The sequence below is a fragment of the Gallus gallus genome, chromosome Z, assembly GCF_016699485.2.
Source record: "Gallus gallus isolate bGalGal1 chromosome Z, bGalGal1.mat.broiler.GRCg7b, whole genome shotgun sequence".
Lineage (NCBI taxonomy): Eukaryota > Metazoa > Chordata > Aves > Galliformes > Phasianidae > Gallus > Gallus gallus.
In genome coordinates, this window is record NC_052572.1 from 14,725,868 (window position 1) to 14,739,805 (window position 13,938).

The following is a 13,938-nucleotide window of genomic DNA, read 5'->3' on the forward strand; positions in this document are numbered from 1 at the left end:
TATGATGAGGAGGGGATAGGCCTCTTCTCTTAGGCAACAAACAGGACCTGAGGAAATGGCCACAAGTTGCACCAAGGGAGATTTAGATTAGACATAGGGAAAAACTTTTTCTCTTGGAGAGTGGTCAGGTAATGGAATGGCCTGCACAGGGAGGTGGTGGAGTCGCTGTCCCTGGCAGTGTTCAAGAGGCGTTTGGATAAGAAGCTACGAGATATGGTTTAGTGGTTTGTGGTAGCAATGGTGATGGGAAGATGGTTGGACTAGATGATCTTGTAGGTCCTTTCCAAACTTGTGATTCTATGATTCTATGAATCATAGAAATCTATGAATCTATGAATCTATTTTCAAACTTTCTTGACAAAGAATATGGTGCTGAAGTCAAGGTACACAACATCCACTGCTCTCCCACCATCTACCCAGCCAGTGATGACATCATAGAAGGCTATCAGGTAAAGTATTATTTCCCCTTGGTGAATCCATGTTGACTACTCCTGATAACTTTCTTCTCTTCCAGTTCCTTGGAGATGGCATCCAGAACAAGCTGTTCTATTGCCTTTCCAGGGATGGAGGTGGGGCTGACTGGTGTGTAGTTTCCTGGATCCTCCTTGCCCTTTTTGAAGACTGGAGTGGACACTGGCTATCATCCAGTCTTCAGGCACCTCTCCCATTTGCCAGGACCTCAGCAATCACCTCTGCCAGCTCCCTCAGCACATGTGGGTCCATCCCACTGCGGCCCCTGGATTTATGTGCATTGATTTTGGCTACATGTTCCCTGACCAGATCCACTTCAACCAGCAGAATGTCTTCCTTTAACCAGAATCTCTCTTAACTCCAGCATGTGGGATTCCTGAGGGCGAGTCTTAGCATTAAAGACTAAAGCAAAGAAGGCATTCAGTATCTCTGCCTTCTCAGTGTCCCCTGTTACCAAGGCATCCAACTTCATTTAGTAGATCCTAGTCTTCCTTTTACTTCTGACATACTTAAAAGAGACCTTTCTTGTTATCCTTTACCTCCTTTGTAAGATTTAATTCCAAGAGGGCTTTAGCCTTCCTTGTTGCATCCTTACAAGCCCAGAAAGTATTCCTATATTCTTTCCAGGTGAACAGGTCTGTTTTCCACATTTCATGGACCTTTTTTCCTTTCAGTTTATCCATGAGTTCCTTCCTTGCTCATCCATGCAGGCCTGTTGGCACCTTTTCCTGAATTTCTTACTCTTTGGGATGCAAAAATAATAATGCATGCAATATTCTACAGCAATCTTTTGTGCTAATTTATTCAGGGTGTTTAATACCTCTGTAAAATGATAAAATGATTTTTTTAACTGTATGACTACTAAGATATTTGAAGTGGAAAACTTAGGAGCTGCAGTATTCCTTTCTTGAGCTTTGTTCAGCAGAAACCTGTGATGCTTCTGCCTTCAGTCCCCTGGGAGCAGTGTTCTGTATCACTCTTACTTTGTTAGGGCTGTTTAACATAACACAAAGAAAGGCAATTCAAAGAAGATCGGATGGAAATCTACAAGCTTTAGATCCTTTTTCCTGTATTAATTTCTGCTCAGGCTTATTCGAGAAGATCACAAAGGACCATAAGGCAGAATCTAAAAATAGGATTTGGTTTTACATAAGCAAGTATTTTTTTTCTAGCACTGAGCTATTTTGTTTAAAACTTGGTGTTACTTTCAAGTATGCAATGCTATTTGTACTGTTCTTTTGGGGTATGGAACTGCAAGTTGTGACTTGGAATTTAACTACTTAAACAGCATCTCAAAGTGGAAACAAGAAGATGGAAGGTGCCTGGGACACTCTTGTATCTATAAAAGGTTATGTTGCACCTGTTGAGGCAGGTATGTTTCTTCTCAGGTGGGAGAAATAGCTTCAGTGTTAATAGTACCTGCTTGGTCATGCAGAATTCTCTCTTGGTGTCATGATTACTCGGGTTTTCTCTCACTGGAGACGACAGCTGTTCTTTTTATATCAGAAGCAGATGGAAGTCATATCTATTCTGGAACATAATTGAGAGGTTTTTCCCAAGGAAAGTGCACTATTGAAGTCAGCTTTTTCTGGGAAAGCCGACTGAGAACTTGGCCTACTGGCTCTGTAGAGGATGCATATGTGGGCAAAGCAGTAAACTAGGCAGAGTTTGTTGAAAATGTGCCATCATTCATCAGTGATGTAACTGAAATGATCTTATACAATTTAATTACCTTACAACTTAATGAACTTCTTGTTCTCCTTGACCTCCATTGCTAGATTTAATTTTTAGAAGGCCTTAGCCTTACTCGCTGCTTCTCTGCATGCCTTGATAGTGTTCCTATATTTTTCTCAAGTGGCCAAATCCTTTTTCCATATTCTGCAGAATTTCTTCTTCCACTTGAGTTTTTCTGTGAGCTTCTTGCTTATTCACGTTCTCCTGCCTTAATTCTTACTCTTATGAGTGCACCAATCTTGAGCTTGGAAGAAGTAGTATTTAAATGTCAGCCAAATTTCTTGGAACCCCCCTCCCCACTTACCTTCTGATGCTCTAACCCTTGGGATACCTCCAAATACTTTCTTGAAGAGTTCAGTGCCTTATTTCTTCCATGCAATATCCTGAACTCTACTCATGATTGCTTCATTCAAGGCTGCCCCCAATTTTCACATCCCCAACCAGTCCTTCCTTGTTTGTAACAAGGTCCATCGGCATACCTCTTCTCATTGGCTCCTCCAACACCTGCATCAGATAGTTATCTTCAATGCACTTCAGAAACCACGTCCTCAACTTACTCACTCTGATCAGGTGGTCTGTAGTAAGCACCCACAACAGTGTAACATATAGAGACCTCACTGTGGCCTTCCAATACTAAAAGGAACTTATAATTAGAAAGGAGACAGACTTTTATACAATCTGATAGTGATAGGACAATGGGGAACAATTTCAAACTAAAAGAGGGAAGATTTAGGTTAGGTATTAGGGGGAGATTCTTTGCTCAAAAGTGTGATGAAGTGCTAGAATAGGTTGCCCAGAGATGCTGTGGATGCCCCAGCTCTGGAGGTGTTCAAGGCCAGGTTGGATAGGGCACTGGGCAGCATGATGTAGTGGTTGTAACCTTGTCTGCGGAGTTGATACTACATGATCTTTAAGGTTCCTTCCAAATCAACACCCTTTATGATTCTATATTATAAACCTCTCTACATACTCCTTCAGGAGCAGGAATTTAGAATGAATGGGAAAGACAGCTTTTATTTATCTTGAATTAAAAATGGAAGAAGGCAATCCAAGTCTCTCTTGGAGCTGAATTTGAAGTTGACTGCTATTTTTCTGAGGTTAACAATTGTTTCCACAGCTTTTGAAGATTACCTGGTTCTGCCAAATTCACTTGGGTGTGAAAAGGACCACTGTAACTTCCTTGGATGCCATTCTCTTTGGAAAGCCTGTAAGGAATGGCTCTGTCTTCAAAGTTTTGTTTGCAACACTCAACTGTACTTAAGGATTAGAGAACTAGAAGTCACTACCACCCTGGATCTTTTCTGTCATAGTGGTGTGGTGAAGCTCATGAAATATTTCTGGTGTTGGCAAGGTATACTCAATAATCTGAGTAATATCCTAGTAGAATAAACTAAGCAGCAGGCACAGTGAACTGTGAGGCTCTTTCCAGAAAAATGATAGCAGTGAATCCTTCAAATGGCCTCAGCATGTGTGAAAGACGGAAAAGCCACAGTTTCCAGTGTTGCACTCTTCTATGAGAGCAAACAATTAGATGCAGTTGCATTTCTTAGCAGATTTACTTCTTTTCTTTTACGTGGGATCAGATAAAAGTGAAACTTAATAATTAAAATCTGGAGGCTACTGGGTTCTGGCGGATACGTTTCTGTGGCATATTATAGGTATGATGAGTTTTTAGTCAGTCAGGGAAGACCAACACAAGAAACATCCTCCATGCTTCAGTACCCCAAAGTCAGCTAAAAATAAGATGTAATGGATTTTTATTTCAGGGAGATGCAACTCCCAAACCCACTGATGAGTGGATATGACATTTATAATCAGTACTGGATTCTGTGTGAGATGCTTACAACCTTTTTTAAAGTCTTCAAAAAAGGCGAAGAGGTAGAAGAACACTTGGAAGGATTTTTATTTCTCTAAAAACAAAGTGCTACTTAACCTGTACTGTTGGAAATATAAAGATTGTTCTATACGAAAGACAGCTTTACGCTATCTGCTCAATTGCGTTGATCTTTAACTATTTGCAATCATTCTTAATCTTTTCCCTCCCTCTTTATATTTTTATATTTTATTTATTGTGACTGGTTTCTGCATAATTTGATAGTTATATCTTCAGCTGAAATATTAAGTCAACATTCAGTATTACTTGGTCTTTTAGTAACTGTTTGAAATACACTGTACTGACCTAGATCTTATCCTGCTATAGAATCTTTTGTATCACCTTTCTCTTTCCTACTAAGCTATGCTCCATGTCATTTGTGGGTGCAATCTTCTGTATAGCAAGAAATAAAAAGTTGATATCATAATGCCTGCAGTAAAGGAGATCTTGCTTACATTTATTTCCTCTTTTTAATATTTCTTTAAACTGTAATCAAGTAAGTACAATTTGCTGCTGCCAGTGAACCTGATACATGATGATTTTCACTGTTGGCTTCTAACACAAGAATGTCTGTGCTGCAAATATGCATGCTTCTGTCAGTCATGCATCCCAGAGCAGTTTTAAATTTCAGCCTTGAATTTCAGCTTCTAAGGACTCTACTTCTGTTTTTAGCAGCGATTTCTACACCAGCAAATTTTTCTAGGTAATTGAAAGTGATCAGGAGTTGGAATTTTAAAACCCGAGTTCTGCCACTCTTTAAGCTGGAGAATAGAATGCTCAGGAGGCATCTTATCAATGTGTATAACTGATAGAAAAGAATGAGGACTTCTCTCAGTAGTATCGTATTTTGCAAACTGCTAGGCCAAGTAGGTCTTAAAAATACTATCCTTGCAACTTCATAATTTTAGAAGTAATGTGGTAGGTGCATTTTGCTTGCATTTTGCTTCTGTTGGTGTTTTCACTCGTTTGACATCAGCTGAATATGGCTGCATTATTTCTGGTCATGTGTTTTTTTTCCCTCATTTCTGTTACCTGGGACTAAAAAAGCTAGATAACAAATGCAGAGATTTGGTAAAAAATAGAATGACTCAACTTGTTCATTGTGTTTGGTTTTTTTTAAGCCCTATGTTAAGTATTTCTCTAATATGACATATATCTCATGCTAACAATGGAAGATTAAAGGATATACCAAAGACTACTTAGCTAATAAATTTTCATGAAGGCCACTAAAATGGATTTGAGGTTTAAACTGAGTAGTTGTTTTGAATGCTGGAACGACCACAAAGCAGCACAGAATAAGAATCGTTAGAATTGGAAGGGACCTTAAATTGTCATCCATCCAGCTCCCCTGAAATGTACAGGGATGTTTACAGGTAGATCAAGTTGATCAGAACCTGGTCCCACCTGACCTTGAATATCTCCAGAGATGGGGCATCCAACACATCTCTGGGCAACTATTCCAGTGCTTTACCACCCTTACTATAAAAAACTTCATCCTTATATACAGTCAAAATCTCTCCTCTTTTAGTTTGAAACCATTTCCCCTTGTCCTATCACAGTAGACCCTGCAGAAGAGACTGTCCTCTTTCTTACAGGCCTCCTGTAGATACTGAAAGACCAGTATCAGGTCTCCCTGTTGGAGCTTTCTCCTCTCCAGGCTGAACAGCCCCAGCTCTCTCAGCCAGTCCTTGTAGGTGTATATGTAGAAATTTAGGTAAAAAATGGATACTAGGACTGGATCTTGTTTTAGAGCCAACACTGACCTCTTCAAGGATGTATTTGGAGGTATCCCAAAGGTTAGAGAATTGGAAGGTAAGGGTGCCCAAGAGAGCTGGCTGACATTTAAGTACCACTTCTTCCAAGCTCAAGACTATTGCATCCCTAAGAGTAAGAAATCAGGAGCTCGTGGAAAAACTCAAGTGGAAGAAGAAACTCTACAGAATGTGGAAGAAGGTTTTGCCACTTGAGAGGCATACAGGAATGTTGTCAGGGCATGCAGGGATGCAACAAGGAAAGCTATGGCCAGAAATTAGAGGGCTGAGATCAGCAGTTCAGTCTAGTTGGAAGCCTGTAACTAGTTGATTCCACAGGGACTGGTACGGAAACCGGTGTTGTCTACCATCCTCATCAGTCACCTGGATGAAAGGATAGAATACACCCCCAGCAAGTTTGCTGATGATACAAAGCTAGGAGGAGTTGCTGACACACGTGGAAGCTGTGCTTCCATTCAGTGAGACCTGGGCAAGTTTGAGAGTTGAGTGGAGATGAACGTGATGGGCAAGTGCAGAGCCCTCCTCTTGGGAAGGTATAACTGCATACATCAGTACAAGTTAACAGCTGAACTGCTGGAGAGGAGCTCTGCAGAGAAAGACCTGGCAGTCCTGGTGGACAACAGGTTGGCCATGAGCCAACAGTGTGCCCTTGTGCCCAAGAAGGCCAATGGTATCCTGGCATGCATTAGAAGGATTGTGGCCTGCAGGTCAAGGGAGGTTATCCTCTTCCTGTACTCTGCCCTGCTGAGGCCACATTTGGAGTACAGAGTCTTGTTCTAGACTCCTCAGTTCAAGAAAGACAGATTACCTCTAGAGAGAGTCCAGTGGAGGTCCACAAAGATTATCAAGGGTCTGGAGCATCTTCTATATGAGCAAAGGCTGAGAGACCTGGGACTATTCAGCCTGGGGAAAAGAAGGCTGAAAGAGGATCTTATCAGTGCTTATACATATGTAATGTCCAAGAGTCAAATGGATGGGACCTGGCTCATTTCGATGGTGCTCAGCATCAGGATAAGGGCAATGGGCACAAACTGGAATACAGAAAATTCCATAAGAATAGGAGGAAAAACTTCTTTACTTTGAGGGAGGTACAGCACTGGAACAGGTTGCCCAGAGAAGTTGTGGAGTCTCTCTCCCTGGAGATATTAGAAAACTACCTGGAGGCTTTTCTGTTTAACCTATTCTAGAAAAACTGCAGGGGAGCTGGACTAGATGATCTCCATAGGTCCCTTCCAACCCCTACAATTCTGTGATTCTATGATATTTTTTTTCTTCACTCTTCTCTTGTGGTCTCAGTGTGATCATCCATGTTTATACATTAATTCAGGATGGACAGATTTTTCTTGATATATATCTGCAAATATTTTCATCAGAAGAGTCCTTTTTTTTTACATCCTCATATATTGGTAGACTACTGATATTGAGAACAGAGTTAAAGCTATATGCTGAATTGTTTGTCCCGAAGTTCATTTCACAGCTGATGTGGCTCTGAGCTTCCTATAAGTTCAGCAGTTTCTTACATTACAGCTCTGACATGCCCAATTGTTTTTTCTCTCCTGGAAGCTGACAGCAGGCATGGTGACTCAGCCCTTGTTTCTGTATATGAGTGTTCTGTATATAAGCATAGGTATCAGATACAAGCATTTCCTGAATACTCCTCATAACTATGATAGCAAGATGCCCTTCTTTCTCAAGATATAGTATTTCACCTGTGTGAATAATATTTGACTAATAAAGATGCTCTTAAGAAGCTCATATTAGATATTTTATTTTTGTTTTAATAGGGCAGGTGAGCTCAAATAAGCTATCTGAGAAATCCTTTGTGAATACACAAACAGACCTTGCCATGAAAAACTATTTGAATTGATAAGGAAAGCAAAGAAGGATGGGGGAGAAGTGCAAGCTGCAAAGCCTGTTTAGAGCAATTATCCAAGATCATAAAGAGAAACTGAGATGGAGACTCCTTGGTAGGAGAATAACATTTAAGTGTTTAACTAGGTCTACACAAGGGATTTTGACTATTAGATAACTATTTGATTATATCTTTTTGAAAGCAGTGAGCCTTAATTTGATGTTTTTTTCTTCACAGCATGTTATTCTTGAAGGACATAATTTTGGACTGAGTTTATTTATTTATTTATTTTTAAATTAAATATTTATATGCTTGTACTAGATAGATTCCAATTAGGAGTTCTGAAGGATCTAGGCAGGTTAGATGCCCAAATTACAGTAATTCTAAGGGAATTTGAATTTAGGTTTCTAAGATGTATAGATATATTGATGATTTTTTAATGTACTTCTAAAGGTGCTTGTCTGCTTTTTGAAAATGCTTAGCAAGATTTCACTGCAATACAACTCTACTAAATAAAGGATTCTGCTCTGCTCAGACTGAACAGTACACAGTTTCTGAAGCACGCTGCTTTTCTCTTTGGTAAACAGTATTATGCTGACCACAAGCTGAATTATCACATGGCTGGATTGCACTGAGGAGACATTAAACAAAATCAACATAATGACAGCACGTTTGGATGTCTGCCCTCTTTGGGGACATATCTAGCGGGCTTTTCTGAAAATGTCATATGTGCACAAAGAATTACGGCTCAAATAAAGCAACTACATTTTTGTTGCAAACCATTGGATTGGACTATGGCATTCCCCTGAATCTGTGGATGGCTGGAAGCAATTGGGACTGAAGTTTAAATGTCAAGTGTGATATTGCCATTTTACCTTCCGCATTAAAACATATTTGGGAAAGGGCACGGTGGGCTGAAACACCTCACTGAGCACAAGTTGAGCCAAATAATGTAAGGCAACAATTGAGGAAGCATAAGTCTTTTTATCTTCTAACAGAAACTTTTAGCTAAGTGAATTAAAAGTGAATTGCAAATCTTCAAACTGTAAACAGATGTCCTCACAATAGAGGACAGCTTATAGTAAAAAATGATGACTTTGCAAATAGTAGCTGAAGGGATTAAAATAATGCAAACCGTCTGGTTGTACTGGTAGCAGTATTATATATAATTAGTATTAACACTGAATAACCACGATGAAACCCCTCTGGGTTTGCAATGGTACATAGGGAGAAGACTGATTGAAAGAGAGGTCTGCCAGCAGGCATATGTACATGACCAGAGTCAAGCAAGCACTTGCATTCTGTGAGTAGAGAGAAAGGTATGGGAGGGCAGCCTGTCATATTCAGGTAAAGGACTGGGCACACTTCTGAAGCCTTCCAGCCTTCTGGAGTTTCTTACCAGTCACCCACTGGTGAGTCTCCCAGACTCTTTGGCAAGAACCTGCAGGTGTGCTGGGATTTCAGTTCCGGCAGTGAATCTTACCAGAAGCTGGCTTAGTGATGACAGCTGAGGCTCATAGATATTGCTGGGGCTTCTTACATGTCCCTTGCTTTTAAGATACTTTCAGAAAAGAAAATGTAGGTGTCCAGATTTTGTTGCTGAAGAAGACTTACAAAATAGTTAATGAAGAGCAGACTTACATTGCCTAATAGGAACACTTTGACTGAAGCATAGTCATCATATATAATATCTTCATCTCTTTTGAAGGCCTGGGGCCCCCAGTACAGGAAGGACTTGGAACTCTTGGAGCAGGTCCAGAGGAAGACCACTAAGATGATCAGAGGGCTGGAGCACCTCTCCTATGAGGAAAGGTTGAGGGAACTGGGCTTGTTTAGCTTGGAGAAGAGAATGCTCTGGGGAGACCTCACTGTGGCCTTCCAGTACTTTAAAGGAGCATATGAACAGGAGGGGAATGGCTGTTTACAAGGGTGGACAGTGATAGGACAAGGGAGAATGGTCTTAAACTGAGACAGGGGAGGTTTAGGTTGGATATTAGGAGGAAGTTTTTCACCCAGAGGGTGGTGACACACCAGAACAGGTTGCCCAAGGAGGTTGTGGATGCCCCATCCCTGGAGGCATTCAAGGCCAGGCTGGATGTGGCTCTGGGCAGCCTGGTCTTGTGGTTGGCGACCCTGCACATAGCAGGGGGGTTGAAACTGGATGATCATTGTGGTCCTTTTCAACCCAGGCCATTCTATAATTCTTTGATTCTGTGAAGTCAGCAGAGAAAGACTCACCATTGAGGAGTAATTCAGTCCTGCCAAGGAGTAGTATAACAAAGTCTTTGCTACTGCATGTTGAAGGATAATAGTGATACTGAGATCTAGTCCCTCTCTTCCAGTTATTGTAGCTATTCTATAGGTCTTAGACTCTTGAGGTGCTCTGTGACAGTTGAGATGTGATAGCATGTGGCATAGGTGCTGTACAGACCTTTCTGAACCAAAAACTCCCTGCTGTTTGAAAAAGACACTGGAATTTGTCATCAAAGTGTTTTCTCCCAGGGATTAATACATACATCTCTGTTTCCCTCAGAACATCAAGCACTGTAATATGAAGATGATGTAACACTCTTAAAAAGCATTAATAGTATGTGATTGGAATATTTTTTTTTCTTGGTCTTAAACTGCAGAAGTAGTATTTAAAGGAGGGCTATAAGAAATAAAGGATCAGGCTCTTTAGCCAGGGTTTGTTGTGACAGGACAAGGGGAAATGGTTTCAAACTAAAAGAGAGGCAATTTAGACTGGATAGAAGGAAGAAGTTTTTTACAGTAAGAGTGGTGAGGCACTGGAACAGGTTGCTCAGGGAAGTGGTAGATGCCCCATTTCTGGAGACATTCAAGGTCAGGCAGGACCAGGCTCTGAGCAACCTGATCTAGCTGTAGACATCTCTGTATATTTCATGCCTCTAATTTAGTACTTTCTTTGATGTTCCACTTTTTCCCTTGTCAGACTTTAATAATATCTAGAAGAATGGGCACGTAGCATTATGGCAAACTGAAAATCTTCTATGATGCTTTGGAAGGAGGCTACTGAATTTCATTAGGGAAAGTCAAGGGAATTTTTAAGTACATTTGATGCTCTAAAATAAATGTTCTTAGTTCCTGTCTACAGAAACCTAGCATTTAATTTGAACCAGTTTTGAGGTAAGTGGTTTTAAAATATCTTTTAATGTTGCATTTATTGTTTCCTATGGGAACAGAATGGTTGTAATGATAGATAATGTGGCTGTCAGAGGGGAGGTGTCATCACAGGAAGAGAAAAGGGAAGAGAGAGAAAGCAAAGAGGCAGAGTACAGTACTGGAGCTGAATTCTAGGGGAATGCAATGTTGAAATAAGTAATGGAAGATTTAAAAGAACCTGACAAACTTCCATGGAGCTTTTACCACTAAATTTTAATTATCTGTTGCAATTTCTTAATCACCTTCTTGGTGTTGCTTAGAGTTAACTACAACATTTTCTCTCACTGTTTAAATTTGATGGGGATTCCTCACTGTGATGCATGGGAAAGGGAAACGCCTTTTTAACTCAGATACTGCCCTTTATGCCATTTGAATGGAAGAAGCATTTCGACTGTGACTTTCAGATTTGAACATGATAGAAGCAAAGCCATTCTATGAGCAAGGAGAATGATTATCCTTCAAATAAAGACCCACTCACACTTATTTCGCTGTCTTCTGGGGGAAAAGAAAATCAAGTCTAAGATGGAATAGGGAAATGCTTTGAGTACTGCAAAAAGGAGCAAGGAGCTGGTTTGCAGATGGGTTTTAACATTATATTCCTTATTTTGCTGTCGCTTGTTTTTTACTGGGAAGCCATCCTGAAATGCTTCTGCTGCAGTTACTGGAATACAAATTGCAGTCTCAGTTACCTGGTTACACTCTCCTGAAGCTTTTGCTAAAAGAGCAATTGTAATATCCTAGCTGCTATATTATGCTGTATGTGAATGCATGAAGCCTAATAGTTACTGAATTCTGATAACTGAAAAAATTCTAGAGGTGAGGAAGTACAGCCTGTATCCACAGATGCCAGTGTAGATGAGAAGATTTTTGTACATAGAAGTATGAGAATGCATAATAAAATTGAAAATAAAGAACAGAAATGAGAATGTTAAACAAACTAGTAAGAAGGGGCAAAATAAAGTCTATGACAATATATCATCATGAGTGCAGAACCACTTAATTCCATACTTTACTTAAAGAAGACCTAATCATAGAATCATAAAATCATAGGACCACCAAAGTTGGTAAGGACCTCATCTAGTCCAATAATCCACCAACTGTCAGTATTTCCCCACTAATCCATGTCCCTTAGTACCACATCTAAACATTTCTTGAACACCTCCAGGGATGGTGACTCAACCACCTCCCTGGGCAGCCTGTTCCAATACCTCACCATATTCTGAGAATTTTTTTTTCCTAATATTCAGCATAAACCTCTCTGGCACAACTCTAGTCCTATCATTAGTCATCTGGGAAAAGAGACCTACCCTCACCTCACTACAATCTCCTTTCAGTTAGCTGTAGAGAGCAATAAGGTCTCCACTGAGCCTCCTCTTCTCCAGACTGAACAATCCCAGCTCCCTCAGCAGCTCCTCACGAGATTGCACTCCGTACCCCTCACCAGCTTCACTTCTATTCCCTGAACATGCTCCAGGGCCTCAGTGTCTTTCTTGTAGTGAAGGGCCCAAAACCAAATGCAGTACTCAAGGTGTGGCCTCACCAGGGCTGAGGGGATAATTAACTCCATGCTTCTGCTGACTACACTATTTCTGATACAAGGCAGGATAGCATTGGCCTTTTTGGCCACCTGGGCACACTGTTGGCTCACATTTAGCTAAGTGCTGACCAACATCCCCACTTCCATTACCTCCACACAGTCTTGTGGCCACTCTATCCCAAGCCTATAGTGTTGCCTGTGGCCAGAGTGCAGGACCTGGTACCTGGACTTGTTGAGCTTCATCCCATTGGCCTCATCTCAGCTCTCCAGCCTGTCCAGATCCCTCCCCCAGGCTTTCTTACCCCCAGGCAGATGAGTACTTCCTCCCAACTTGGTGTCATCTGCAAACTTACTGAGGGCGTACTCAATCCTGATCATCAGTAGAGATATTAAACAGAACAGGCCCCAACTAACTCATCTATTAAAAAAACAAACAAAAAAAAAAACAAAAAAACTTTTTTGTAATTCTATCATACCAGATATTGTCTTCTTGATATCCCTAATGTGGGACCCTAGCAAGCAGCAAACCTCTCATACAGAGAGGCAGCAGATGGTTGCCTCAGCATCCTTCAGCAGAATCTCCATTTACTAAGATCCTTCACCCTTTTTTTGTGACATTGGTCATGATTCAGGTCCTCAGCTGGACTTCGTTAGTGTCATCAGCCCTTCTCAGTTCCAAGGTGCTATCCTTAATTCTCCCATATTCTCCCAGGCCAGAGCCTGAAATCTATTAGCAATTGGAACTTCAAAGGCAAGGAGGAGGCTTCTCCTTTCTCCCTGAGCAGAGTCAAAGGTCTGGCCCCCCTCACCCTGCTCATGCTCCTCTGTCAGGTGGGAAGTCTGCTTATTACTCTCCCCTGGCTTGGCCCTGGCTTGTCTGTCTGCCTGCATAACCATGTGATACAAGGAATCAGTTTCCCTCTCTAACTGCTGAATGCATCTCAGCCTGGTGACCTCCTCTCTCAGCCTGGTCAGATGCTCAAGAAGATCATCAAGTTGGACATATCCGCACCCATTACACTCCTCATCTATCTTCGTGCCACGGGTGACTTTGCTTTTGCAGATCTGAAAGCAAATGGTATCCTGGGCTCCATCAGAAGAGGGGTGGCCAGGAGGGACAGAGAGGTGATTATCCCTCTCTACCCTGCCCTCCTGAGGCCCCATCTGGAGTACTGTGTCCAGGTCTGGAGCCCCCAATACAAGAAAGAAAGGGAACTGTTGGAGTGGATCCAAAGGAGGACCACAAAAATGACCGGAGGGCCTCCTCCTATGAAGACAGGCTGAGGGAGCTGGGCTTGATCATCCTGGAGACAAGAAGGCTGTGGGGTGACCTCACTGCATCCTTTCAGTACCTAAAGGGAGCCCATAAGCAGGAGGGGAGTCTACTCTTTGAAAGGGTAGATAATAGCAGGACAAGGGGAAATAGTTTTAGGTTGAAGGAAGGAAGACGTACGTTGGATGTCAGGGGGAAGTTCTTTACTGTGAGAGTGGTAAGGTGCTGGAATAGGCTGCCCAGAGA